This window comes from Alligator mississippiensis, chromosome 10 (assembly GCF_030867095.1).
Source record: "Alligator mississippiensis isolate rAllMis1 chromosome 10, rAllMis1, whole genome shotgun sequence".
Lineage (NCBI taxonomy): Eukaryota > Metazoa > Chordata > Crocodylia > Alligatoridae > Alligator > Alligator mississippiensis.
The window spans coordinates 77,092,351-77,118,659 of NC_081833.1; the positions used below are offsets into that span (position 1 = coordinate 77,092,351).

Genomic DNA, 26,309 nt, shown 5'->3' on the forward strand with positions numbered 1-26,309 from the left:
AAACACGTGGAGTTTATCTCAGTAGATGCTGAAATGACTAGTATGGCAAGAGGGACAGATAAGGAGAGGATCATTCTCATATTGTTAACATATTCTTGAGCAGAATGACCACCGGTCCAGTCCGCTGTAGCCATTCCTACGTGCCTACGAGTAACCCAATCGCTGCGTACAGATATTGAGGAGGAGAGGAGAGAACCGAAGCGTTGGATGCCCCGTGCGTGGGGTGATGGCAGACAACCCTGTGAACGTTGTAGAAGAGCTGGGCTGGGAGGGAGCTCCGTCCAGCTCGAGGTGGGATCTTCCCCATCACAGACGAGTGTTCGTCTAACCTGCTCTTAAACACGGAGTGAACAACACCCACACAAACACCCGGCACAATGCCTGAAACATCGGAGCACCCGAACTTGCCATAGCGGGAATAAGGATGCTGTCCGAGCCCGGCCATTGCAAGGACAGGAGGTGGTTGATGAGGGATGCTCAAGAGATCAAGGAAGAGGGCCGTGCCCCCCAGTAACCAGGCTGGTCCTTTCACTCTGTGGCCTGGATCAGGGATTAGCCGTGAGAGTCATTAACATAGAAAAAGTACAAAAATTAACTTTGGGGGGTTTGTGCGCAGGAGGCCATCTCCTTGCGGGGGTCTAACTCGCCCTTAACCTCCCAAAACAGAGCTCCTGAGGTTTCTCCCCAAGGCCTCCTTTCTCAATCACCGTCAAAAACATCACCGTCTCGCTTGTCACTCCGGCCTGTGTCCGGGCGTGATTTTTCACTTGAAGCTCTGTCTAGCTTCCTGCATCCAGGTTGTATCTAAACCCTACTGAAGTTTTCGACACTATATCTGTAAGTTTTTTGTCTAAGTGTCTAAAACTTGTCCCGGCTCTCAACATTTCACATTTCAATTACTGCAACGTCCTCTTTAGTTTTGACAGATCTCACCTCTCCCCACTTGTGTTAATTCATGATGCTGCTGCAAAAGTCTCCGAGTCTTTCACGGAGCAGCAGTAGTACATTTACCAAAGTTTGATTCGTTTTTGTGGTTCTTCTTTGAATCCTCTCCAATTTGTCAGCTTCCTTCTTGAAGAGCCCAGAAGTGGATATTATATGCTAGTAGCAGTCATGTCAATGCCAAATAGAAATATAATAATATAACCCATCTACTCCTACTCTGTATTCCCCTTTATATATCCAAGGATCACATTAGTGCTCTGAGCTGTATCATCAAATTGGGAGTTCATGTTCATCTGATCATGATCCGATTGCATGTAATATAGGTAAAAAGAGGACAGTCCCAACCAGCAATATGTAGACTCAGTTGGCTTCCAGATTTCTGAAAGTAGAGGAAAATGATGAAACTGCCTGGGAGAAAAAAAGGAAAGAGAAATGTGAATGAAAATAAGGAATTCTTTAGGAACATTTGATTAGACAACCTAGAAGCTGGAATACTGTCATAAAAAAGACTACTTCAGCTAGAAGCCCATCCTCGTTCAGCGGGGAGGTAAAAGTTGCAATTACAAAAATATTTGTGTGTGCGTGTATACGTATATATGCATATATGTGTATGTGTGTGTTTATCTGTATGTATATGTATGTGTGTGTGTGTGTGTGTGTGTATATAGATATAGATATATGTGGAAAAGGGACACATAGCAATCGATATGAATTAGAAAATTGACACCATGAGAAAAAAATCCGTAATTGGCAGGACCAAGAAAAGTACGAAGGTATTTTAAAAATGCTGGGAACAAAAGAAATTCTAGCAACTGTATAGCCCCATTAGTGAATTAGAGATGTTAAATTATTAACAATGATGCAGAAAAGACGAAAGTGTTCCATCAATATTTCTGTTATATATTTAGAAAGGGTAGGACAATGTGTTTCCATCACATGAAGGTAATGAAGTACTTTCTACCTCAGCATCTACTACTGATATCTGCAGGCTCAAATAAATTATATCCAAGAGTCCTAAAAGAACTGGATGAGGAAATATCTGGCCCAGTGATATCCACTTTTAAAAGTCTTGGAATAACATAGAAATTCCCAGAAGTCTAGAAGAGTACTAATGTTGACCGGCCACTCAGAAAAGGAAAAGTAGGAAGACCTGGGTTACTATAGGCCAGTTAGCCCAGCATCACTCAGGGATAAAAGAATGGAAAGGCTTGTATGAGACTCAGTAAAGAATTAAAGCATAGGAATATAAATAATATGAAGACACGTTTTATGTAAAAAACAAATGTAAGTCCCCTCTTTGGTAAGATTATAAGTGGTCGCTAGAGGTAAGTTTGTAGATGCAAAACACTTAGTGTATGTGTGCCCCGTGTACCTACCGTACCGGCAGCAACGCCTGCAAGTGTGTTGCATTGCTCTGCGGGGGCCACAACCTGCGCAGGAAACAGCACACGTCTGCACAGCCCGGCAGTCTGCCGCGAGCATGCCTGCACTCGGGTCCTGGTCCAGGAGATGGAGCACACTTGGCGGCAAAGACGGGTCGAGTGAGCCGTTACCCGGCATCGTGAGTTTGAGCTCTGGCCGTACCCTTCAACTCTTGTAAAGCATTTGACTTAGGACCGTATGACATTCTGATTTTTAAAAATTAGTGCCATGCGCTGTTGATAAAGTGCATGTTAAATGGACTGATTAATTGGCAGATCTCAAAAAGCGGTTGCAATGGGAATCGTCGTTGAATGTAAGTGTTTCTAGTGAGGTTCTGCAGGGATCAGTACTAGGCCTGCTGCTACTCAATGTTTTCATCAATCATCTAAAAGTAAATAGAAAATCACTGCTGATAAAATGTATGGATGACAAAAGACTGGCAGAATGGTGAATGGAGACAAGGCAGTCATACCGAGCAATCTCCTCTCTTGGTAAGCTGGGAGCCGTTCAGATAATAATGAGTTTTAATACAACAATGAAAATCATACATCGAGGAGCAAAGGAATCCCCTCCACACCAGCAGCACGAGGAACCGTATCACAGGAAGCAGTGGATCCGCGCAGGAGGACAAGGCTAGTGTGCGAGTAACTGAACACGAGGATGGAGTACGCCGTGACGGCGGAAAGGGTTCGCGTCAGCGGGTTGCAGGCCTGCGCCTCCTTGAATGCCGCTCCGGTCCCCTTCCCCTGCTTTCTGCTCCTGCCCAGTCTGCTGCGTGCCGCACACACGGGCTGCCCTCGCCACGCGTGGCAGGCGTCCCGCAGGGTGCCGTCCCGCTTGGCCTCAGCCGCATAAACAGGAGATGGAGAGTCCGAGTGGGACACTACGTGGCACGCACGGCACGGGTGCTAGATGCTCTGTCCTGTTCTGGCGCCCACATTTTTAAAAGGATGGTGAAAAAAGAACCACAAGAAGATTCCTAGGGTTGAAGAAAATTGAGGTGAAAGATGTAGGAACTCAGTCTGTTCAGCTGATCAGAAGCAGGCTTGAGAGGTGACCTTGCTACGATGTGCAGGCACTGTCAGGGGCCAAATACCGGGCACTAAAAGGTGTTTAATATAGCAGTGAAAGACATAAGCAGCAGCATGGGTGGAAGCAGAGACCGGACAAATTCAGATTAGTAAATAAGGTGCAGTTGTTTAAAAGTGAGGTTGATTAACCATTGGATTAAGCATTACCAGGGCAGAGGGTAGCTGCTTCCTTTCCCAAATTTTTTCAGGTCCAGACCAGGTGATGTGGAAGATTTGCTCTAGTCAAGCACACATCACTGGTGGGCGAAGGTCATTAATGCTCCAATGCCAGTCCCGAGACAAGGACAATAGATTCCCTTTGGTTGTCACCTTCGGCTTGAACACCTTGGACACATCATTACAGATTGCAACCCTTCCTGGAAAATGACAATTTAGCCACATGGGACAAACCTGCCCTGGGGTACAGACAGCCTCAAGCCGTGTTTCCCGAGCTGCCTGACTCCCGTTCTCACCGAGGCACCCGGCCTTGCTACGGACCCAGATGCCAGCTGTGCCCTCACAACGACACAGACCACGTCATCACGGGGGCAAATAGCATGGATTATAACATCCGAGGTTCATGCACCTGCCCCTCTACCAACGTCATCCACCCCAGAACCTGCGTGCCGTGTGCCTGTGCCGTGTACATCTGACGGACGGGGCGGTCGGTGTGTCGTTATGGACGTGAAGCTCGTATCCGTTCCAGAAAGACACGTAGCTGATGGCAGACCACGTTAGCCTCCCTGGACAGCCCATCGCTGACCTGAGAGTGGCTGTTCTTAAGCAACAAAACTTTAAAAACCAGCTTGAATGCAAAATTATGCAACAAGAAGTCATCCACAAACCGGCTTGTGTTAAGTATGGTCTAAACAGGGACTGCAGACCCTTCTCCCATTGCCTGACTGACTTTTTTGACCCATTTCTTCCTAGGGGTTTATTACTTGCTTGCTTCTCCCCGCACTGCCCCACTCCTCTCCCTCCCTCCCTGCCCTGTCTTTTGGACTCAAGTCACTCCTTGATTTGATAGACTGCTCTGTGCATGTCCTTGCACAGCATCTGAGAAGGGAGCTGACACAGCTCTGGTTGAGTTAGTCTATAAGGGCATTTATACACATATGTCTGTCTGCTCCGACGGGCCAGAGATCCAGCACGTCGGAGCAGATTCGATTAACTGAGTCTGCTCCGCATGCGAGCTTGCGCCCGGCACTGCGTTGCAAACATTTGTATGAACGGCAAAATGTGCGCAGCGCTGAGAAAGTGGCCGCGGTGCACTCCTGAACGAAAACACCTTCGCTGTGTTTTCTTTGCAAAGCGCACCGCTGCCGTTTTCTCAGCGCCGCTGCGCATTTTGCCACTTATACAAATGCACGATCCGCAGCTCGGGGTGCGTTTCAGAGCGCCCAGATCTGCAGCGCAAGCACGTGTACAAATGCCCGAAGGTGCATCCCTACCCTGCTGTTTTCTTCCAACTCATAGAAAACAATATTAAATAGCATTGGACCAAAACCCCATAGAAACGCCCCGTTGGATGCTGATTCCACAGTCGCAATGACTAGTTAGCTAGTTTTTAATCTACTTAATATATGTGGAATTGATTTTGCACAGTGCTAATGTTTAATCAGAAAGTCATGCTAATCTGTTCTATCACCAGCAGATACTCTTAATTCCCCTCCCCGCGCGAGCACTGTGCCAAGCGGAAAGCCCTGATTGACGTAAAATTAGACAAAGTGTTCAGCGACGCTGACTTTTGAGGACAGTTTTTAGTTGCGTTCTGCAGACGATCTGTCCTTGCCGTTGTCAAGTTTTCCAGTCAGCGAGCGTGTTTATTTATGTCGGTATTGATTGCCTGATTGATTGGATTTGATTGCCATGCTGGCCTCCCCGGGGAGGTGTCCCAAGACGGCCGTTGCTCAGCTGCCGGCCTGGCCGGGGTCCTCGGCTCGCAGACTGCCCCGTGCCCTCCGGGGCTGCGCCGTGCCTGGCGTCCAGCCGCCGACTCACCCCGATGTGCGCGCGCTTCCTTCCCGGGTCCTGTGCCCCGTCCTGATTCCTGGTCGCTGGCCCTGGCTGCTTTGTCTCTTGGCCAACATCTTCCAACAGCTTCACTTGGTGGCTCCGGCTCCCGACCTTGAAAAGCCTCCTGGCTCCTTGGCTGGACGTGCTGGCTGGAGACTTCAGGCACCCGGCCTCCGCCCAGCACCTTGGCCCTGCCTCTAGCCCCTGGATTTGGCATCTAGGACGGTTGATGTCGGCCTGCCTCGGAGACCGTCCGGTCCAGCCCCCTGCGTGAGACAGGCGTGCTGGTCCCAGATCGTCCTGGTCCAACGCTTGTGCGAGCTCCTCCCGAGGGGGGATCCTGCAGCTTCCCTGGGCAGCGCACTGTTTGTTGTGACAGCGTGAAGCTGTTCCTGGCATGCGGGCGCCGGTTAGGCCCGAGCCCTCGGCGCTAGCCGCGGAGCTGAGCCGCCCTCCCCTTCCTGACGGCTACTGTCGCAGGCCTCTGCAGACTCAGGCAGACGTTGCACGAGCGGAGCGGTTTCCACCGTAATCTTCTCGGCACAAGCACTAGGACCGTCGTGTGCTTTCAAAATGCTACACCAGGATGTCAGGTTTTTGGCTGCAGGATCCCAACGTATATTCAGGGTGCAAGTCCACTCTCTTCTCTTTAGGGATAAAAAGGCCTGTGGTTTTTCTGTCTGAAGTACTTCAGTTTGAATTCCGTTTCTTAGTGGTTTGTGCGATATACCCAGCGACGGTGGCTTTTTTCCTGAGAAGTGCGTAGCTGCGCACACGCGTTGTTCACTCAGAGCGACGCCAGGCGAAGACTGAACTTGCCTTCTCTTACCAAGAGGAAATCTCCTGAGCAGACGCGAGCGGGCGTTGTGTGGGATACAGGAGTATGGGGACTTGCCAAAGCAATCTGCAAAGCGCGTGAGGCAGGTTGTAAACCTCCAGCCCCCCAGACCTTTCTCTCCCTGGCGGGGGCCTACAAACTTTGCAGCAGCCTTTCTCCTTCCCGGGGTCGATTTGCTGCTCATGAAAGGGCGGCGCTGGCGGTAATGCCTAAAATCAGGCAGAGTCTGGAAGAAGCTGCGGGCACCCCGTGCGTTTCCACCCTGACCTGCAGCGCAGCGAGCTTTGCCTGCTCTCGTCCTGCGTGTGCCCCGCACGGCTGCGCTCACTCGTGCCTCCTGATCCTGGCGTGACACGTCCAGCTATTTTCCTGCCTGGTGTCCTTTCCTCCGCGGCCAGCAGCGCCCCTCGACCTCGGCAGCACTTCCACGCTGCCTGCATTGAACTTAGAGGCTTAGCTCGCGTGGGGGCAGGAAGCCCACGAGAACCTGACAGAGAGCGACTTGCGGCCGTGCAAAACCCTACGTGGATGAACGCACGCTGGGCCGGCCCGGCCAGAGACTACCAGCTTGCTTTCACGTGTGACCTCTGTTAAATATGAACCCAGGGAAAGCCTGAAGCCAAAGGCTTGCTGCACCTGCTGTTGCCCCCAGATGGCATGCACTCCTTTCCGACGGTGCGACGAGCTGCAGGCGAGCTCTGAAGCAGGGCCAGGAGCGCTTCTCCCACTTCTCACGTGTTGCATCCTTTGAGGCTGCTTCCTACCAGTCATCCTCAGGCTGCAAAGACATGAGAGGCGAACATGGGTGAATAGAGCCCCTGCTCCTGTATAAGACATCTTTTCCTGGGATGTTCACCCATTTTGCAAAGTTTAGAATTAGAAATGACAAGAGCTTTTCTTATACGCAGTCACACACCTGTGTAACAATATGACCGGTGTCAGGTAAAGTGAAAGGACTGACTCGGTGAGTGTGTCTACACGTGCTTAAGTTTACTGTGCAGTAAGCGGGAATAGGCCAGCTTCTACACGTGCAGGCATGAAGCGTATTAATGCGTTGTGTGGAATGATGTAGGACTAAAGTTAGTCCCAAGTTGGTCCATACACACAGGGTTACTGCGCAGTAAGGCGTCTACACGTGCATCACTGCGCAGTAAATAATCAGGTGTAAACTTGATACCTGCATCATGTAAGTATCAAATTTACACCCCAAGTCGGCGTAAGGTGTCATAGTTAGTGCGCAGTATGGGCGTGCACGTGTAGATGGGGACGCGTACTGCACACTAATGTAGGTTACTGCACAGTAACTGCATGTGTAGATGTGCCCAGTGTGGAGCCCACAGCTGGCAGAACTGCACGACCGCTTGGGGGCAGCTTTCATGTAAAGGCTTCCCCCAAGAACAGCAGCGATGCCCTAAGACAGGGGCTCGACCCCTGGACCGCGGGTCAGATGTGGCCTGCAGACCCCTGTTATCCAGGCTTCCCACGAGCTTGGAAAGTTGGCAGCGGGGAGCAGTGGCAGCTACCCGGCACATTTCTGGACCTGGGGGAACCCTGCAGGCTGGACGGCGTGGCCCCGCACACGGCATTCAGTACACGGGGCCAAGCGGGGCAAAGCTGGGCCAAACGAGGCAGTGCAGTGCGGCACAGGGCCGATCCTGACATGCGGGGCCCAGTCCAGCCCGCGGACTGGCCTTGCACCGCTTCTCCCCCGCAGGGGCCAAAAGGTGAGCAGCGCTGCCCTGAGACAGGTACGTTCCAGTGCCCACGTTCCCCGTAGGCAGGAGGGGTCCGCACATATCTTTTTACACAAAGCACATACAGTGAAGTGTGTAAGGCTAATACGGTGCAAACTAGGGTTGAAAATAGTATGAAAAACTAACCAAACAGGGAATATTTTGTAATACTCCAAAAAGCTTGCGTGACGCAATGGATCAGATGTTTCTTTTTATGATTAACACAAGCTAGCCTATCAAGGCAGGATTCCCGGATGAGAGGAGCGGGCTCTTCTGCAGCAAACAGCGAGTGCGCTTTGCTCTGCACGGTAAAAGGAGGTTCGTAGAGGCGCAGGTCTGAATTGATCTGTCTGGCACAGCTTACCTTGCATTCAGATTCTGCTTTTTAACATACGTGAATTTTGCAAGTCAGTTGGGTGGGTTAAGTGCTGGAAAAGGCTAAAAAGATTGGAAATCATCCGAGCAGCCCTTCTGAGACGGCACTCCACGGAGGAAGTTCACAGGCGTGACTTTCTGAGGGGTGCTTGCCGCTCCAGTTAAATCGCCGGGAATCGCAGGTTCGCAGCACCTCTGAAATTCAGGCCCTTGATGTCTTGGAGACAGGAGGCTGGTGCTGTGAATGTATGCTTCTGTTGTTCTGTGCTTTATCTGCTCGCTTCTCCGTTGACGTGTCGTGCCTGTAGGGCATAGCTGAGATTCACCAGTACTTCATCCCCTGTGTAACCAGGTCACATGCCGAGCAATTGTCCCCTTTCTGAGCGTGAGCCTCCTCTCCAGACGCCGCTGTGCTGCCTACGCAGCTGCATTATAATGTTGTACAGAGTGGGCTAATATTATGATGCATTATAATAGGCAGAAAGGGCCCGGGCAAAATCCTAGGGGTGGTGCTTTTCTTTTTCCTCTGGATTTTACCGTATGTCTTGTGACCCCTCCAAATGTCCTGGGATTGTTTGGACGGACAATCCCCGGTATGTTTTATTTTCCATTCTGCCATCTGTTTGCATGTGCACAGGATGCACATAACGAGCCGAAAAGTGCGACGAGGTTCTTGTGCCGCCCTGCTCTATTAGCGAGCATTGGATCTCGTGCAGCTTTCTGAAGGGCTCCGATGGGAGCGAAGGGTAGGTCAGCAGCAGTTGTCTGGTCCCCGATAAGGCCGGGGCCTCTTCTCTTTCTGCACAACGAAACAAAGCACAAAACCCGCACAAAGGGAGTTTGGGAAGCAAAACACGATGCAGTCGGTCGGCAAAGAGTCCCGAGTCGGCGCGCGGGTCTCCCGAGGTCTGTAATCACATTCCAGTCGCCAGGTGCCGGGAGCTGGACTTTCTGCTCTCCAACACGCCTGGACGCCTTCCAGCGTTTACAGCCTCCCCTTCCCGACACCCCACGTCCTCTTGCTGACCAGAAGCTTTTCAGCTTTAAAAATATGTTTTCTTTGAATTTGAGGCTTTTTGTGTGTGAATCTCGACTGAGTTCTAGTAAGTGCAAAGCAAGCCGGCACTCCCAATGCCTGTGTTGGAAACTGTTTGTGGGATTTGTTTAAAATAAGCGCTTTCTTCCCTTGCAACGAGCTCGCGTTTGTGCCTGTGTCAAGCTTTCCTGTATCGGTCTGGAATTCTGTACGGAGGAAAAACCGAGCAGCCACCAAAGTATCGGGAAGGTAAAATGAGTAGAAAATGGCACGTGGCCAATGTTTATGAATCTTTGAATAGGATCATAAAATCATAAAAATAATCACCAAAAGGTAAATAAATTACCCAGGTTACTACTTATTTTCACGTACAGTTTGACACAAAAGCTGAAGCCATGAATGATTTATACATGTTTTAACAATAATACTCATTTTCCTGAAAGATGGTCAGCACTAAGGCTGCTGTGGGCACAGTGCCAGTTGTCGAAAGGTTAATGTTTCAGCAGCAATACATTAAATTATGAATAATACCCGTCCCAAAATGGAAAGTTATTAGCTCGGTGAGCTTAATTAGCCCAGCTAGAACTTTGCCATCAGCGAGCAGTGCCCACCGCTGCCGCGTGGCTATGCAGTACAGCGGGGTTAGAAACCAGAAAGGAGCCTCTTCTTTCACACCGCCTGCCCACGGGGCACGGGACTCGCTTCTCGTGCGGCCCCGCTAGCTGCCGGTGCTTGCAGCATCTCTTCGGGGACGGGCCAGGTCACACCCGCGCTGAGAAGCCCAGGCCCGTGGGAGGGTGCAGCCCGTTTGGGTCCAGCGTTGCCCGTTTCTTGGGCGCTCGACGGAGACGGGCTTGAATATCGTTTCTCTGTGGCGTCGCAGGGACACGTGCTGTTGCCACAGGACGCTATGAACTGTAATGCAAGTTACTGGCACATGAATCCTTTGATGTACATGCAACGTATGGGTTCGTTATGGCTGAATTTAACCACTTATGGGTTCGTTATGGCTGAATTTAATCAGTGGATGTGTGGCTACATCCTCCGACGAGCCATAAAAATGGGCACGCCAGAGAGAAAGGAAGGGAGACGGCGGGCCCAGCCCATGCATGAATACATGCGTGTGCCAGAGAGGAGGCTCCTCCTCAAGAGACGTCCACGTCTGACACGGCAGGAGGCACTACTGGGCTTGTAGTAGGAGCACTAGGGGTGTTCCAGGCTCGGCGTGAGATGTTCAGGTGTAATTAGTGAGCAATGGATTTAGTCGCAAAGCATTTTTCTTCATTAACGCTTGTTCTCGCCGGCAGTATTCAGGCCTGTACTTCCACAGGCATTTACCTCTTTTACCCATTCATTTATGTAAGGAGGAAAATGTAGATTTTGTTGCTCTTGGTTTATTAGTCAGGATTAAGCATTGCTTTCAAAATACAAAGCACTGAGTATTAGAGAAGGATTATTGTTTAACACGGGGTGTTGGACACCCTGCAGACGGAGCCAGAGGTGCAGGCTCGCGACCCCGGGCACGTGCTGCACTTGCGCGAGCCCGGCTCAGTCTGTCGTGTCTTCTCCCTTCTTCTAGGTTGGGACAACTTTGCCGAAGAGGAAGTGGAGAACTGCACGAGCTCTGAACCATAACGGCACAGCAAGATGTGGAAGTGATTTATTCGTTCCCATTCCAGCACCATTTATGAGAATTAAAAGATGTTTTAATACACAAGAGAGACTGGGCCGAGCTTCGTAAGAGACATCCAGCGAGAAGCGGGACTGCAGAAACGAGGCACTTGCTTGCGCTGGCTCTCCGTGTGCCTCTGTTCATATTCTGAATGGAAAGGAGGAGTCCGGAGGAGAAGAACGAGAAATCCCCATCCACGTGAGAGACGACACCAGGTAGGGAGCTGATTCTTCTTCTCCATGTCTTTCATTGCTTCATGAGTTCCTTCTTATCCCTCTCTGGGATGTCGCTGCTGGACTCGCTGGGGGGCGATCGCTGTTCGTGCTTGTTGCGGTAGGCGATGTGTTGGTAGAGGGACTGGCTTGGAAAACTAGAGCGATGTCTTTTTACAGCGTGGAACCGGTCTTGGGGACAGAGAGAAAAGGGTGGCGTGGTGAGAAGTGATTTCCTCGCAGCGCGGACGTAAGAGCGCGGGGTGCGGTGCAGGTACCCCTCGTTGCACGTGTAGGTGCGGGAAGGCTTGTAGTGGATGTGACAGTGATGGAGAGCAGAGGAATGGGAGGGGTGTGGGGAGGGAGGGATAGAGAGTTCATTTTTAGGCATGTTTAGTTTGAAATGACAATGAGCCATCCAGGAGGAAATACCAGAGAGATGACCTGAAACGTGAGATTGAGCAGGGAGCGCTGGGCCGCTGCGGAGAAACTGTCCTGCAAAGATAACTCGACCAGAGCGTGCACATTTGTTTCCGAACCCCGTTTGCCGTATTATGGCATAACCAGGCTGAAGCATTAGATGAAAACAAGAAGGAGGGGAGGGGAGAGGACGTGTAAACTTGTACAAACCAGTTCCCCTTTGTAATTAGTCCTGGAGAGCAGGGAAGCAGAAGCTCGTTGTGCATGTGTGGTCATTCAAATTTACTGTTGTTCTTATTAAAGCCCAGTTCTGCAATAATCTTATACCCAGGTAAGGGTAAAGGGAGAGCCAGATGCCCCTAAGCAACCCATAAATAGTGGAGTGAAGACAAAGTGTTTATTACTTAGCCTCATGAAGGCCATATAAGTGCTCTCCCAGGGTGTGTATATGCCTGTGTCCCAGCTGCCAGGTCTGGCTTAGCTTTATTTCTCAAAACACTATAAAACTGGAAATCATTGTAATACTTGATTTTATCTGACTAGTCTCACACGGTATCTTCAGCCACTTAGCTTCCCTTTGGTAGGAGCAACAGGGTCCTCGTCCCCCCGGCCCTTCTCACAAGAGCTCTTGCAGCGTCGTGGCCACGGCCTGCCCCTCTCCGGCGCCCTTCCCCAGGCAGCCCCCGCACCCGGGCGCAGTCTCCGCGTAGAGCCGCCAGGCAGGTTCTGGTTGATGCCCCTTTTTATTTACAAGCCAAGTTTCCTTTCAGTCTGGCACACGCTCCTTCTCATCCGCTCGCACGTGCGTGCGTGCATATTCCACCGTGGAAAACCGCCGCGCTCTTCCTCAGGGAATCCCGCGCGCGCGGGTGCCAGTTCTTTTCGGTTCCCTTGCCTGAGAAAGAGGACCAGTCGTTCGGAAAGCAGACGAATTGTAGAAGCTCGGGGAAAGAAGTCCTGGCGAGCAGGAAAAGTAGAGAGCTGCTGACCCTGACCAAGCAACGCTCTTGGTTTCTGCAAATATCTTGGGACCACAGCGTCTTCCTCCATCGGTCTGAGCCGCATCCTGCCACGTTTTCTTTCCAGCACGCTGCGAGAGAGCTGCCGAGGGGCGCGCTGGTACGGATGAAGCTGCAGAGCGTCTCTGTAGAGGCCATCCCTTCCAAGAAAATTTAGCTTTCCTTTCCTATCCCACAGCCCTCAAAAGGAAAGTTTCAGTCTTGGTTTTGGGAAAAAACCCAAACCCAACTGCTTGAATACGGATCAGTGCCACGCTCTTGCAGATAGCCTGAATCAGCCTCTCCGAGAGAGGTGTGAACTTCCCCATTAATCACAGAAGAGTGATTATTTTGAGGCCTCAAGCTGACAGTTTAAATGGCAATGCTGGTAAATATTTAATTGCTGAGACATACGTGAACACGTGACGGTGTGGCATACAGGTCCCATCAGCATGACTTGAGGAGGTCCCCATTACATGTGAATGGAGAGACCACAAGCGAATTATGCAGGCTACCCTAAATGCTTGCCGGTCAAGCCTTAATACCTGTATTACATGACTGTGCGTTCTGTACATAACATACGTTGCAGAAACGCTATTTTAGGAATGTTTTAGAGCTTTTATTGGGACGATTTTTCGCATCCCTCTTGCTATAAAGCCAGGTGCCTTTGTTACCATGAGTCCAACTGCACAAGAGCAGAGGGGCCTATAAAAATGTCTTTACATGACAAAGTGGCTTTCATAACTAAAAATGTCACAGGCGTGAAGTCAGATAGGCCAAGGTCTTCTGGGGCTAGAAGCAGGTGCTGAGTCTCACTGGGAAGCTGCAAATCTCCCCCTCCCAGTGGGATAAAGCTCCATTTCTAATGCGACAGGCTTGCAGGATATTGCACGTTGACCTCATCACATTTTTATGCATCGAAAAGCTGGCACTCACCTGGCCTGGGCCTTTGCTAGGGAGAATTTGGGGGGAAATACCATCCTTGACGAGGAGGAGAAAACAGTTTTCAGTAGGTTAATTTATTTTTATAAGCTCAGGTGTTTGAAGCCGTTAAAGGGCTTGATTTGTTAGAGTATCTGTGTCTGGAGCGATCGTGATCGGGCAGTGAGCAAAGGGGCACAACAATAGCTGTCGTGGCAGGGTGAGCATCGCGATGTAAGCACCTCAAAATTGAGAAAACGTTATTTAAATAAGCCTCTCGATGCCTTCTCCTCCCTCTCAGAGAAAACTTTCCTGTGGTAGAGATAGGAAGCCAAGGCACGGAGGAGTTCAGAGGCGTTTTACGGCTCCCCCTGCCCCGTCGGCATTGTATCTGGGGACCGCAGGCCGGACGATGCGTCTGCGGCCCAACTGGGAAGAGAGGCCAGAAGTCCCTGGTCCAACGTGCACGTCCTTAACGGTCTGTAGGCACCTCGCTCCTGCCGAAACGAACGGAAGTCAGGCCCCTCGCTCCTCCTGGGATTTGGGCACAAGCCCGAAGACACAAGACCGTTCCCTCTTCTGAAGCAGCTTGCGAGACCAAGCCCGTATGTGCTGGAATAGGTTTTGCAAAGGGATCCCGAGCACGGGGTCCCAGCCCCTGCCCGGCTCCGTTCAACACCGGGGTTGGAAGGAGCTGTGCTTGGCCGTGCTTTTTCAAACACAACGGAGCTGGCAGCGAGATGGGAACGGGCGTCGTGGTTTTTTCCTTCTGCAGGGTAGGTAGGGATTGTTATTGCTTTCTCTGCGGGAGCAGCAGTGGTCAGAAGAAAACCAAAAGGCCATCATAAAGAAAAGGTAGTAGGACATGAACAGGAGACCGTGCCATTGATAGAGAATGCCAGAACTGAATTTAGCATCCTTTCCGGCTAACCATGAAAAACAGGATGCTCTACTGGATCTCAGCGACCTTTCGTATCTTCTTCATTTTTTTATTGCCACTTCCCTCTTTCAGGTGTGAATGGTTTTAGATTTACAAACCAGTGAGACCTTTATTGCTGGCCACTTGACTAATCGGTTATTACTCTTTAACACATTAATGTGAAAGTAGTATCCAGCCCCCCGTCGTGCTGGCACTTTTGCAAATCCTAACAAAAGAACAGCCTCTGCCAACGCACGGAGGGTGATGTTTTAAGGGTGGAGGAAGATAAAATACACACTTTTTTTCCCCCCTAAAAGTATTGTTATTTTTGTAAGTAGACAAAGAATCAGTTCTCCCCTTACTCCTAGCCATCATTAATCGACTAACTTCATATAATCTGATTTATTCTTTATATTGAGATATTCCCTAAAATGTGAAGAGAACTTTCCAGAAAGAGGAGGGCATGGTCCCTGCTCCAAAAACTGAACAACGTACAAAAGGAAGGCGAGGATTTTGTGGCTGACGTCTCTGATCGGAGCGCGGCGTGGCTGGGATAGGACTGTACACGATGTCGAATGCTGTGCATGCCTCATCCCCGAGACCCGGGCACACCCTGGCCCATTCCAGCTACACCATCCCTCCAGCACGACTGGAAAGAGAGTCAGACAAAGAAAGGCAGAAAGCAATACAGGAGTCAAGCAAAGGCATCAGAGGACAGGAGATTATTAATCCCATAGTAAGCTTTTCTGGGGAACACTTCTAAATTGAGCAACCTAAACTGCCTCCCAATCTGCCAGAGCCGGCTCCCCGCCGCCCTGGTGCACCAGCACCACCTGCCCCCCTCCGCCTCGCTCCCATCCCCATCCCCATCCCCATCCCCTGCAGCGCCCTGCCTCCCTGCCAACGACCAGGTTGAATCGCAAGATAAGTTAACAAAATAGAGAGGCAGGAACTTAGTTGGCTATTTCCTCGGTATTGCAGAAGACGTGGGTCCGAGGAAGAGTTTGCAGGGTTTTGTGGCTGTTGATTGCTCCGGGGGTCGCAGGAATCGTGGCTGGGGCCCCTTGCGGGAAAGGGCCCGGGGGAGCGAGCGCCAGCCTCGGCACCCCCGTGTGCCTGGCTCCGGGCGAAAGGCACACGGCTGCTTTGAAACTTGAAGGTGTTTCTCCTCTCTCCGTCCGGTGCAAAGTGGTAAATGTGCCTATTAAAGTGCTAATGTCCTACAAGTGGAATCCCACCTCCAAGTGTGTTAGGGTAATGAGTTCACACCTAACTAATGGAGACTTAATAGACTCACTAATGGGCTGCCTTTCCCCCAACAGTTTATGACCCCTCCGGATGGCAGTTGTTAGGGCAGAGCGAGGTTAGGGGCTGAGCGCTGTCCTCCAGCCCGTGCAGCAGCTCCCTTTGATCCCCCTGGTCTCGCAGCCCCTGGCCTCGCTGCCTTGCTCGGGCTCGGGAGGCAGTTTCCAGGGACACCGTCTCTCCACCTTTCTGCGAGGAAAAATAAACAGTTTGAGGCTCCCGTGTCTTTATTAAACATTTCCTTTAAACTGCATACTTTGGCACCGTGCCCAACTGCGCCAAGAAAGCTTCCACAGAGCAGCGCGAGCCTCCGGCTCGGCCACTGGGTTCCCAGGATAAACGACCCTTTGAGAAAGCACGCACCTGCGGCGGGAGCGCCTCCCCGGGGCGTCCCACGGAGGTCCCCTCGACTCCCTGCGGCACGTGACCCTCCGGGCGCGTTTGGGGAAGAGACGAGGGTGAGCCAGGCGTGCCTCGCACACTCGTGTGGGTGCCTGCGCCCACCTGGCGGAGAGGCAGGGAGGCCTACCCAGCGCGGCGAGCTTCCATGCTGGCGCGGAGGAAGAGCGGGGGGCTCAGAAGCTACGAAGGGGGTTTCATGGGAAGGTCCCTGCAGAGAGAAGGCACGCTCTTAAACCCACTGCGCGCAGAAACGAAACGCTGGTGTGTCTGTCCTTCTCCACCCGCCTTCCCGGGCCCTGCGGGGGGTCTGGTTCGACTTGGGGGGCCGGCCTCGCTTCCTGCTAGGAAAACGGGGGGCTTCGCGGTCTTACACGGACGGGCTTCTTCCCACGCTCCTGCGGCTCTTGGCAATAGGGCAGTAGGGAGGGTGTCCTGATGCGAGCCAGTGTGCAGGGAGAGGGGACCGGCCAGATGGCGAACGCAGAGAAGGGAGAGGGAGGCTCGGCAGGCGTGGGGCAGGGTGGGAGAGGAGGAGTGCGGGGACGTGTGAGCGTGCGAGCGAGCGAGCGAGCGAGCGGAGGGAGGGAGCACACGCGAGAGACGCAGTGATGTCAGCATTTCCTTGCGGACTGGTCATGTGGTGCTTGCCAGGTAAACAGTCTAGAAATAGCCGGGAGGAAGGCAGCGTATTGCGTGGAGAGCAGGGCCGAGGAGCTTGGGCTTCACCCTTTCCTCACCGCTGCATCCCACGCAGCAGGCCGCTTCCCGCGGCTCAGACAGCCTGGCCCGAAACGCAACACGGACGACAAAACCGCGGCTGCCAGATTAAATTACAGGCCCCAACATGTCATGTCACGTTGATTTGAAAGCACTGGCAAATCAAGGAGAGTGATTCTGTTCCTTTGCAAGGCCCCGGTCACAGCATCCCTTTCAGCCCCTCTTCTGGTGGCTGGGTTGCTGCCCCGCGGAGAGCGGCTGCAGGACCAGGGGGCTCGGGGCCGGAGGAGGACTGTGTTTCCTTCCAGGCAGTGAGCAGAAAGATGTAAACTTTAAGGGCACGCGGTAGAAAGATCCCAACTGCCGAGGGGGTTTGGTAAAGTAGAAGGAAATCACTTGCCGTCAAACATGGATTTTAAGTACTTTCAGGAGACGCGTATCTGGCAAATGAGGCCATACATAGCAGATTGTGCATATAAAGCTCTGGGAAACCCTAGAAATAGTCCCCACCCTGCCGTTTACCTCCCTCTCGCCACGCAGATCCCTCCTTGAAACCTACCTCTCCTCCGAAGCCTTTTCTGCAGTAATCTGCTATTGAAATTAATAGCAAGAGCTGGCTGCATTGTTTGGAGACGGCGGCGTCGAATCTTCGGCCGTCCTCTAGACCCTGCTTGGACTACTGCACCCTCTGTTCAGTTGAAAACCTTGCCTCTAGTTCACATTGATTTCTGGGGGAGAAGAAGATGCTCGGTCCTTTGCCGGATTGCGCCGTTAAATTGGAGACACCCACCCGGGGCAAGGAGCTGTATCTGCTTCGCGCGTTCAGGGTTTGTACGCATATTGCACGGCGATTGTAAGTGAGCCATTTTGAAGCGTTGGAGGAAAACTGAAGGAACAGAGAGCTGGGGGAAGTAGAGAGGGCCAGCACTGGTGCCCAGGTCCCTTGCTCTCTACCCGGCCCTTCCTTTTGCCCAACGCAAGGTCCCACAAAACAAAGCGGCTGTGCCCCTTACATGCTTTGTATTCTGCGAGTGGTAATTTTACAAGGACTCAAATAAAGTTGGACTGCAGGGTGCAGCACTGCCTCGAAAGGGAACCGCAGACACTTCCCCCTCGGAGCAAGTTTCCCCTTTGGAGCAGTTTATAGCTGAAGCCGAGTGTCAGATCGTGGCATAAATATATTATCAGCCTTTGGGTTGAAAGATGGATACTTGATACCTCTCCCTGCTGCTGAAACGCATCGCATGCATCACTCAGACGCGCTTCCCAGATCTTAGTACGGTTATTTTTCGAAGCATTGTGTAATTGGATTGCATGGTCAGTGGTGCTTCCTTAACAAGCCTTTCAGCAAACCCTCTGTGTCTGCCTCCGTCGGTCCTCAGCTCTGACACGCTTATCCGTGCAGGCTCCGTTCAGAGCGAGCTCCCTGCGAAACACGGAGAGGAAAGGGAGGGAGGCAGGGCTCCGAACAGGTCATCCGCTCCCCTCGCTCTACGGATTTCTTAAGGGCAGTCCTCGGCACGGACCTGGGCCTCATCCTGCCAGTGCAAGCACGAGCTAGCACCGGCATTTCTGAACGGAAAGGGACGTGGACTTTCTTCCTTCCCCTTGGGAAAAACCTTTCACCGAGGAATCCAGTGGAAATCTACCTGTTCTATTCAAAAGCAGGCCAACGGGAGAGCGTCGGTTCCTGCTTCCCTGTCCTCTCTCTCTCTCGCAGGCAGACAGGTTTTCCCACGCCGCAGCAGAGCCGTGGGTCGACTTCTGCCTCTGGCACAAGTTCATGCTTGATGCTTCAGAAAAAGGTATCCAGCCCCTACAGCAGGCTTAGGTCCTTTTCCACCAAGGTTTTTGGGTGCCGGATTTTGCCTGAACACCTTTGCACATTTGGCCCTTGGCCGGCAAGGCAGTACAGTGCAAATGGGTGGGGTAAGGGGGGAGTGCTTGGCCGACCGGTTTGTCCTTAATTCGTGTTTGACAGGACTTTATCTTTCTTCCCCTACTTGTGTCAGTGTTGGTTACGGCTGTGCTGAGTCACTGCTTCCTCTCTGATTGCCGACTAGCACCAGCCCTTGCAGAATTGATCCGAGATATTAAAAAGCGTGAACTTCCCCAGGGACCAAACGGCAGGAGTGGTGGGACCGTGCCAAGAAACACCCTCCAGTCGACGACTGTCTAAAGGGAGGCAGAATGCTAGAAAAACCCCGATAGCTGCAGGACATAGAAAAATACTGCCCCAATCCTGCCTTACAGTCCTTCCTTCCCAGCAAAACCTGAATCCAAACGACAATTGCTTCCTGGTCTCCGCCACACTGCCTGGCCCTGCTGTACCCCCTGCTCAGCCTGCTCGCTTCATCCTTCCAGCCCGGGCCTCTTCTCCGCTGCTTGCGAGGAGTTAAAGCCTTTCTTCCCGCTGCCACCAATGACCGCCTCGCCTTAGCAAGTGTCACGTGACGCTGTGCAAGAAGGACGCTTTGGAGAGCATAGCGAATTGTCCCGTTATGTCCATTTCCTTGGTGGAAAATGCTGCTGGGGGCAAGGAGTCGAAGTGCAGGGGGTGCGAGCCCTCCCTGATAGTACAGACCCACCTGCGTGCAGGCGCAGCTTTCTAAACTATGCCAAAGTTTGTCCTCGAATGTTGCCCTGCGTGGCTGATGTGGGTAGTTAGCAGCATTTTCCCTACATCATTCCTAACCCGAACTGCCAGAAGTCTTACCTATAGTTTCACCGCTTGGTTTGATTATTTTGATGCCTCCGGAGTCTGTTTCTTCTTTTGTTGTCAATCCGTTTTATCTAAGGCTTCCCATTTCTGCCTCCAGTCAGTGCTAACTAGAAGATACAGACTGGAAATAAGGCCACAAGCGATTGGGCTCGATGCAGGAATTATGAGGTGGAATCCCGTGGCCTGTATTTCACAGGAGGACACGACATATAATGACAGCTGTCCCTTTTAGACTTCGTGTGCGATTGCTTTTAGCTGGCAGAAATGACTAATTTTGGTACCCGAACCTCAGACTGGTTTTACCCCGACAGGCTGGAGCGCTAGCATGGGAAGTACATGCTCATAAATAGTTGTTGGTTATTTCTCCGGATCCCAAATGTGGGATTCCTGTAGACAGATCGGGGGCGGAGGGGGAGACTGTAGTGCGCACACAACACAGTTCAAGTTGGCAAAGAGCCCTTTCTTGAAGAATGTAAGTTTAACCTTTAGCATTCAAGTGTCTGGGCTGAAGTGTCATTATGAGCAATACTTTCCTGCGGCACAGCCTCTCCCGGCTCTGGGAGGAGGGCTCCCTGCAAGCCCACCCGCTTTCCCCTTTCCTTTCCTTTCCTTTCCTGAAAATTAAAAAAAACCCGCTTCAGCATTCACCTCTAGGCCTTTTCATAGCAAGGACAGGTTTCTTTCTAACAACACCGAGATGCCCTGGCATCTGCACTGCTGGACTATGCGGAGGGGCTCTGGTGCCGCTGCAGCTCACAGAGCAAACACTTTGCAAGACCTCCAGTTGGGAAACGTGACCTTTGACCCGAACTTAGGCTTACAGTTTGAATCCAGTGGTTGGACTTTTCCCTTCTTTTTTTTAATCGGTCCTTCACCGTCCAGATCCCGGATTAGACGACTCTGAAATGACCTGCAGCAGATACCTGTCGCAGCTTTTTTTTCAGGGGAGGGGGAGAGAAGAAAGAGGTAAAAAAAAGCAGAAATGGCTTTTCAGGAAACGATCTAAAATGGGGCTCGGTTCTTCCCCCTCTCTAGCACAGAAGAGCTAAGCAAAACGTGAGGTTACGGCAACATTTGAAATATTAGAAAGACGTCAGACCCTGCTGCTGCAAACGGACAGACTCGATGTGCCCCCAAATAGTCTCCATCTGTAAAACACTTCAGGACTGATGGGAAACGCACGCATCCCAGCATACGTGGTCCAATAAAAGGGGGGGGGGGCAGCGAAGGAAATGTGAACTGAGGAGAAAAGGAGGAATTCCTGGGCTGACCTGGGTGCTGAGAAGGGAGTCCCTTAAGTGAGGCACTTCCTTTCAGACCTGCCATGCATTTGCATCCCATCCATCCTCTTCAGTCTGGGTGCCGAGCTGTTTTAAGGAGCGTTTTGCTGATCCGAACAATTGGTAAGGGAGGAGCAGGACCCTCCCTCCCTCCCTCCCTCCCTCCGCAGTGTGTGTAGCTCCCTGGTGTTCAGTTCCCATAGCGGGCACAAATCAAAGCGGTGATACTGGCTAATAGGGGAGGGTCAGGGTTAGCTGCAGGGTACGTCGCTGATTGAAGTCCCACGCCGCATCCCGTCTTCAAATAAGCATGTCTCACATAGGAGACTTACAAACGTCAAATATGCGTACGTTCAAGATGGGCACTATTCGGAAGCATGCCACGGTGCAATTCTTTGAAATGTCTCGTCTGATACATTTCACAACGCGCGCACGTGTGGGAATTTGTAAAAAGAAAAGCCCGTCTTTGGGAGCGCGCCTTTTTCCCAGACTTTTTTTTTGCAATTATAATTTGTGCCCTTAGATGATTTTTTTTTTTTTAAGTAAAAAGAGGAGATGAATGTAATTTAATTCAAGGGGATGCAGATGTACTTTGTCGCCATCCATCACAGCAGGTTGGTTTCTCACCGGTTTCTAACTTCAGTTTGGGGAACAAGGTTGCTGTGAAGCCGGAAGGGCCTGCGCAGGTGGCTAAGGTAGAGAAGAATGACTCAGTCGTGCGCATGCTCCCTCCCTCCGTCTCCATCTCAATTCTGAAACAAATCTAGGAGGGAAGACTTTCAAAGGCAGAAAGGCCAGCTAGGCGCCTGACTCCCATTGCAAGCCTTTGAAGACGTTCCCTTTAAAGATTTGGAAGGCTGTGAACTTGTTCCTGGCGTGTATTTGGGGAAGTTTCTGTGGATTGTGAATAAGAGTCCCTCCTTCTTAAGGGCTCATAGCTGGAAAGGCCCTTCCTGCACTGAAAAGATGCACAATATTTTACTGCATCTGATACATTCATGCTGAATTTTTTAGGAGGCTATGTTGCAAAAGAGGCTTGAAAACAAACTCTCTCCCCCCCAAAATAAATAAATTAAGCAATGCTTTTTGTAATTCTGTTAGTTTGTAATTAAATCTGTGCTTTTCCTTTTAAGGTTGTTCCAATACGTTTGAGTTTTATTGAGGTTTTTGTATTTGAGAGAGAGGAAATGGAACATGACAGTGGTTTAAAAAATGTTTATTAATTTCTGATCTTGGTGACAACACAGTAGGCACGAGGTGAAACAGGCATAAAGAAGTGCAGCTGTAAGATACATCCATAGAGTATTTTGAGCAGAAACCCCAGGTCACAAAGCCACAATGCTCAGGATTTATCCGGTTAGCGCGTCCGAATTAAATGCCAAGACTTTTTCCTTATTTTCCTTTTAAATTAGAGTTGGGTATATAGCTACGTAGGAAGCGTTCATTGTTCCCCTTGCAGGGAAGTCTGACAGACCTTGAATTAAGGCCTGCAAAATAGGAAAGCGGTTGTCTTAGAAATATGCCAGAGCCCTAAGCCCTATCCATGCAGTGACAGACCCGGGAGGGTGAGGCTGCTGGACCAGCCCAGCCATGTCCCCTCGTACCTAACGGCTCAGATCATCCAGTGGTCTAAAAAAAGAAAAGAAAGATTCGGACATCCATTTTTAAAAAGATGTTACTGAATTTAAAAAAAAGAGAGCGAGAGAGATAGAGATGCATGAGAACCCGGGAGAGATCACACAGCTCCCTGGTTTTCTTTACTTCAGATCCTCTTGCAAATCTTACGCCACGTCTCTTCTCAAGAAATGCACCCAGCCATCCCTCTAGCATGCACGTTTCTTAGCGGCGCCCATGACACAACGCGCACAGGCCTCCAGAAGACGCTCGCACATCTGTCTGGGGCTGCTCAGCAGCACGCCTCTCCAGCCCTCTGCTCGTCGGCCCTGCTGAAATTCTGCATCTCCACGAGGGACGTGCTGCCGTTGGCGTCTCTCTTCCCGTGCCGCTGGCTAGGCGTGTTTAAATGGGCGCCACGTACCAGATCGCCTTTGCCCCTCACTTAGCTCTTTTGCAGTCGGGTCGGTTGCTTCCGATCCTCTGCGCTGCTTGTATCTTTTCGAACCCTTAAATTAAGGCACCAGCTCTGAGGTTTGCTGTTACCCCCCCCCCGTGCCCCATCCAGCTGGGTGTAAACAAACTTTCTCAATAAAAATACAATCCGAGCCTTGTGCAGGTAAACTGAAGTAATAAATGCTGAGAAAACCGCAGACCCTTTCCAACTCGAGTACCAAGGTTTGATCCCAGATTTCACTGCAAGAGCAGAGGGAACTGGAAATCTGACAAATGCCTTCAAATTGACCTGTCTTTTCACAATGCACACTGTGTTTAACATGAATGGCAGACTTTATCGTTTGGAGCTGCTTCAAGGACTCTGGCCCTTCATGTTTTGTTTTAATTCCCTAGACATATTTCCAAGAAGCAGAAAACGATACCAACAGTTCCGATCCAAGCTCTTTCTAAACAGCGGTATGTTTTACAGTTGTTTATTGTCCTTCTTAAGACAGAGGTTAAAAACCAGCCTGGAATTCCCCCCGATACACGGGCACCGTGTTCCCGTCCCGGTCCCCCGCATCAGCGGCCGGTATGTCCCTTGGATCTTAACTCCAAGTGGCATTTCCGGGTCTGCTGATGGGGGGTCTGCAGTTAATTTGGTGCGTGGCCCATTGAATTCAGGGGCCGTTCCTCGCCCTTCATCCCGCTCGGGTTTTGGGGAAAGCTTTTTCATCCTGAACTGCTGGACAGCCAGACTCTTTCCAGTCCAGGGGGACTGTATGCTCCTGCAGGATGAAGGGAACCTGGACTCGTGCACCCCAGCGCACGTGGAGACCTACGTGCTCCTCGTCGCACAAGGAAGGACCTTGCAGCCTGGTCGTCTCTAACTCTCGTCTTTACCAGCTTGTTAAAGAGAAGTTACCTCGCTAAGTAAGTTCAGTCTCAAGTTGTCTAACGCTCTATCCAGCGTTTGCTCCACCCGTGCAACGGTGCAATTGTGAACGCATGCATCCGAGACCAGACAAAGGTGAAATGTGTCGCATACTTGATGCAGTGACCGAAGTGTTCGGACGGCTCTCGCTAGATGAAAATACCTACGTTCTTGTCAAGGCGTGCTAGGGGCTGGAGCCCTCCCCTCTCTGCCGTTAAGCACATTCAAGATACCCACACAAAAGATACTGGATATTCATAAAGGTGTGTGCGAGCATATAAATAAAATGGAGACAGCCACGGTGATGCATAGTTGAGATTTCCACTTAAACAGGATTAAAATTTCCTCTTTTTTTTTTACACTTTAATAATGGAAAGTTGCCCCCCCCCCACAGCACAATCACTCTTTCCAGGACAGCCGAATTTTTCCTAGGCAGCAGCTAGAGCTAACGCACGCCTATTCACGCAGCACGCGCTGTCTGCTGTTTGTCACCACTCTCTGCAACCGTCTCATCCCCCGGTTTCAGCGTTCGTGCAGCGGGACGGCTACGGGGCAGTTCGGCTCGCCCGGCAGGCTCCAGCCCCTGCCCCTGCCCCTCCGCACCGAACAGGAGTGGGAAGTCCTCTCCCTGCCCCCCCCCCCAATTAATACTCGCCTGTCACCAGGGCGAGGGACAAATCTGTCTCCTCTCCTCCGCCAACTTCTGCAGCGCTCTTCCCCTCGCGTTCTGCCCCGAGCCGCGGCAGAAGAAAGGTGTCCTGCGGCTTGACCCCGGCGCAGGGCTGGCTGCCTGCGGCCGTGGGAAGGGCGACGAGCGAGAGCGCGGCTCCTCGCCCTGGCCTTGCTGCCGACCCCGGGGGCTGCCGCGGGGAGGGTGGGCCGCGGTAGCGCCTCTGACCCCAGGAGCTGCAGCCGCCCTCCGCCTTTTCCGGTCACTCTGAGCCCAGAGACAAGGACAAGACCGCAGGAGCCGCGGGCCACGTTTGGTTGGTGTGAACTACCCAGGCAGACGCGCTCCCGCGTGTTTGCATTTACAGAGTCCACACGTCGCGGTCACGGGGAGCCGGGGCAGCGGCGCGGGGCCGAGCCTGCTGCAGAGGGGCTGGGGGCAGCGTGCCCGGCACCGCGCGCGCTCGCTCGCTCCTCCTGACCCGCACGCGCGTGTGTAAGCAGGCAGAGCCCATCCCCCGCGCCGGCCCACTCCAGGGGGAACATCCTGCAAGGCGAGGGAGCCCGAGCCCGAGCCCGAGCCCGAGCCCGAGCCGGAGCAGGCAGTCCCTCCCTCCCTCCCTCGGCCCAGCGCGCAGCTCCCCCCGGGTGCCCCTGGCCGGAGGCAGCGCCGGGCGGGGGGTGTAAATTAAAAACCAGACAAGTTGAGTTTCCCGGGGCCGCGGGTCGGGTCGGGTCGGGGTCACCGCCGCAGCAGTGTCACTTACGCTGCGCTCCTCACCGCCTGCTCCGCGCCCGCGCACCTAGGACGGGAAACACCCGCGTTAGCTGGCCCGACACACGCCGCCGCCCCGGCCAGGGCCCCGACACCGCGGAGAAGGGAAGGGAAGGGAAGGGAAGGGAAGGGAAGGGGCGGCCCATTGTGCGGCCTGACAAAGGCGCGCCGTGCCGAGCCGAGCCGAGCCGCGCAACTTTCCCGGGCGCAGGTGGAGGCGGCGGCGGCGGGCCGGGGCCGTGGAGGAAGGGGAAGGGGAAGGGGAAGGGGAAGGGTCCGGGAGGGAGGGAGGGAGGCGGGCGGCCGGCGGGGGCAGGTGCCGGCTCCCCCCGGCGGGGCCGCCCCAAGTTTGGGCTCCGCCCGCCGCCGCCGCCGCCCCCTCCCCCCGCGCGGGCGGGCTCGCTCGCATTGATCCAGAAGGTGGCTAATTAGCCCTTCCCGTCGTGCCTGGGTAATGAGGCACATGCGCACTGCACTAATCAGCCATTTTTTGCAGGAAACTAATTAGCAGAATAAAGATCCAAAGAGTTTCTCCCCCCCCCCCCCCCCGCGAGCGCGCGCGCCCCCTCCCCCGCCCGCCGCCGCCCGCCCGCCCGCCCGCTCCCGCCGCCGCCCGCTCACAGCGGAGTCCGGGCGCTCCGCTCCGCTCCGCTCCGCGCCCGCCCGCTCCGCACCGCTCCGCTCCGCACCGCCCGCTCGCCCGCCCGCCCGCGGCCCCGCTCCGCTCCGCTCCGCCCCGCGCGGCTCGGCTCGGCTCGGCTCGGCTCGGCCGCTCCACCATGCTGCTGCTGGGCAGCGGCGGCGGCGGCGGCGGCTCCCGCCCGGCTCCGGCCCCGGCCCCGGCTCCCCGCGCCCGCTGCTGCCGCCGCCGCCCCGGGC

The 26,309-nt window shown here is 52.7% G+C and overlaps 1 protein-coding gene and 1 long non-coding RNA gene across 5 annotated transcripts in view; one reads left to right on the plus strand and one right to left on the minus strand.

Annotated features, from left to right (window-relative positions):
- Positions 1–26,309, plus strand: part of ZFHX3 (zinc finger homeobox 3) — an 813,079-nt gene that overhangs the window by 582,239 nt on the left and 204,531 nt on the right. For both annotated transcript variants that reach the window (XM_059714010.1, XM_006258819.4), the window contains one exon: positions 11,015–11,322. The gene's annotated coding sequence lies outside the window, so the exon portion shown is untranslated. The remainder of the gene's footprint in view (positions 1–11,014; positions 11,323–26,309) is intronic.
- LOC106739663 (uncharacterized) lies at positions 13,335–25,973 on the minus strand. 3 transcript variants are annotated; one of them, XR_002090309.2, is made up of 3 exons: positions 16,656–25,973; positions 16,246–16,492; positions 13,335–16,071 (listed from the first exon to the last, which is right to left on the minus strand). It is a non-coding gene; the product is annotated as an uncharacterized LOC106739663 (long non-coding RNA). The 3 variants fall into 3 exon arrangements; XR_001372989.3 differs by having other exon boundaries at positions 13,335–15,226; positions 15,875–16,071; positions 16,246–25,973; XR_002090308.2 differs by having other exon boundaries at positions 16,246–25,973.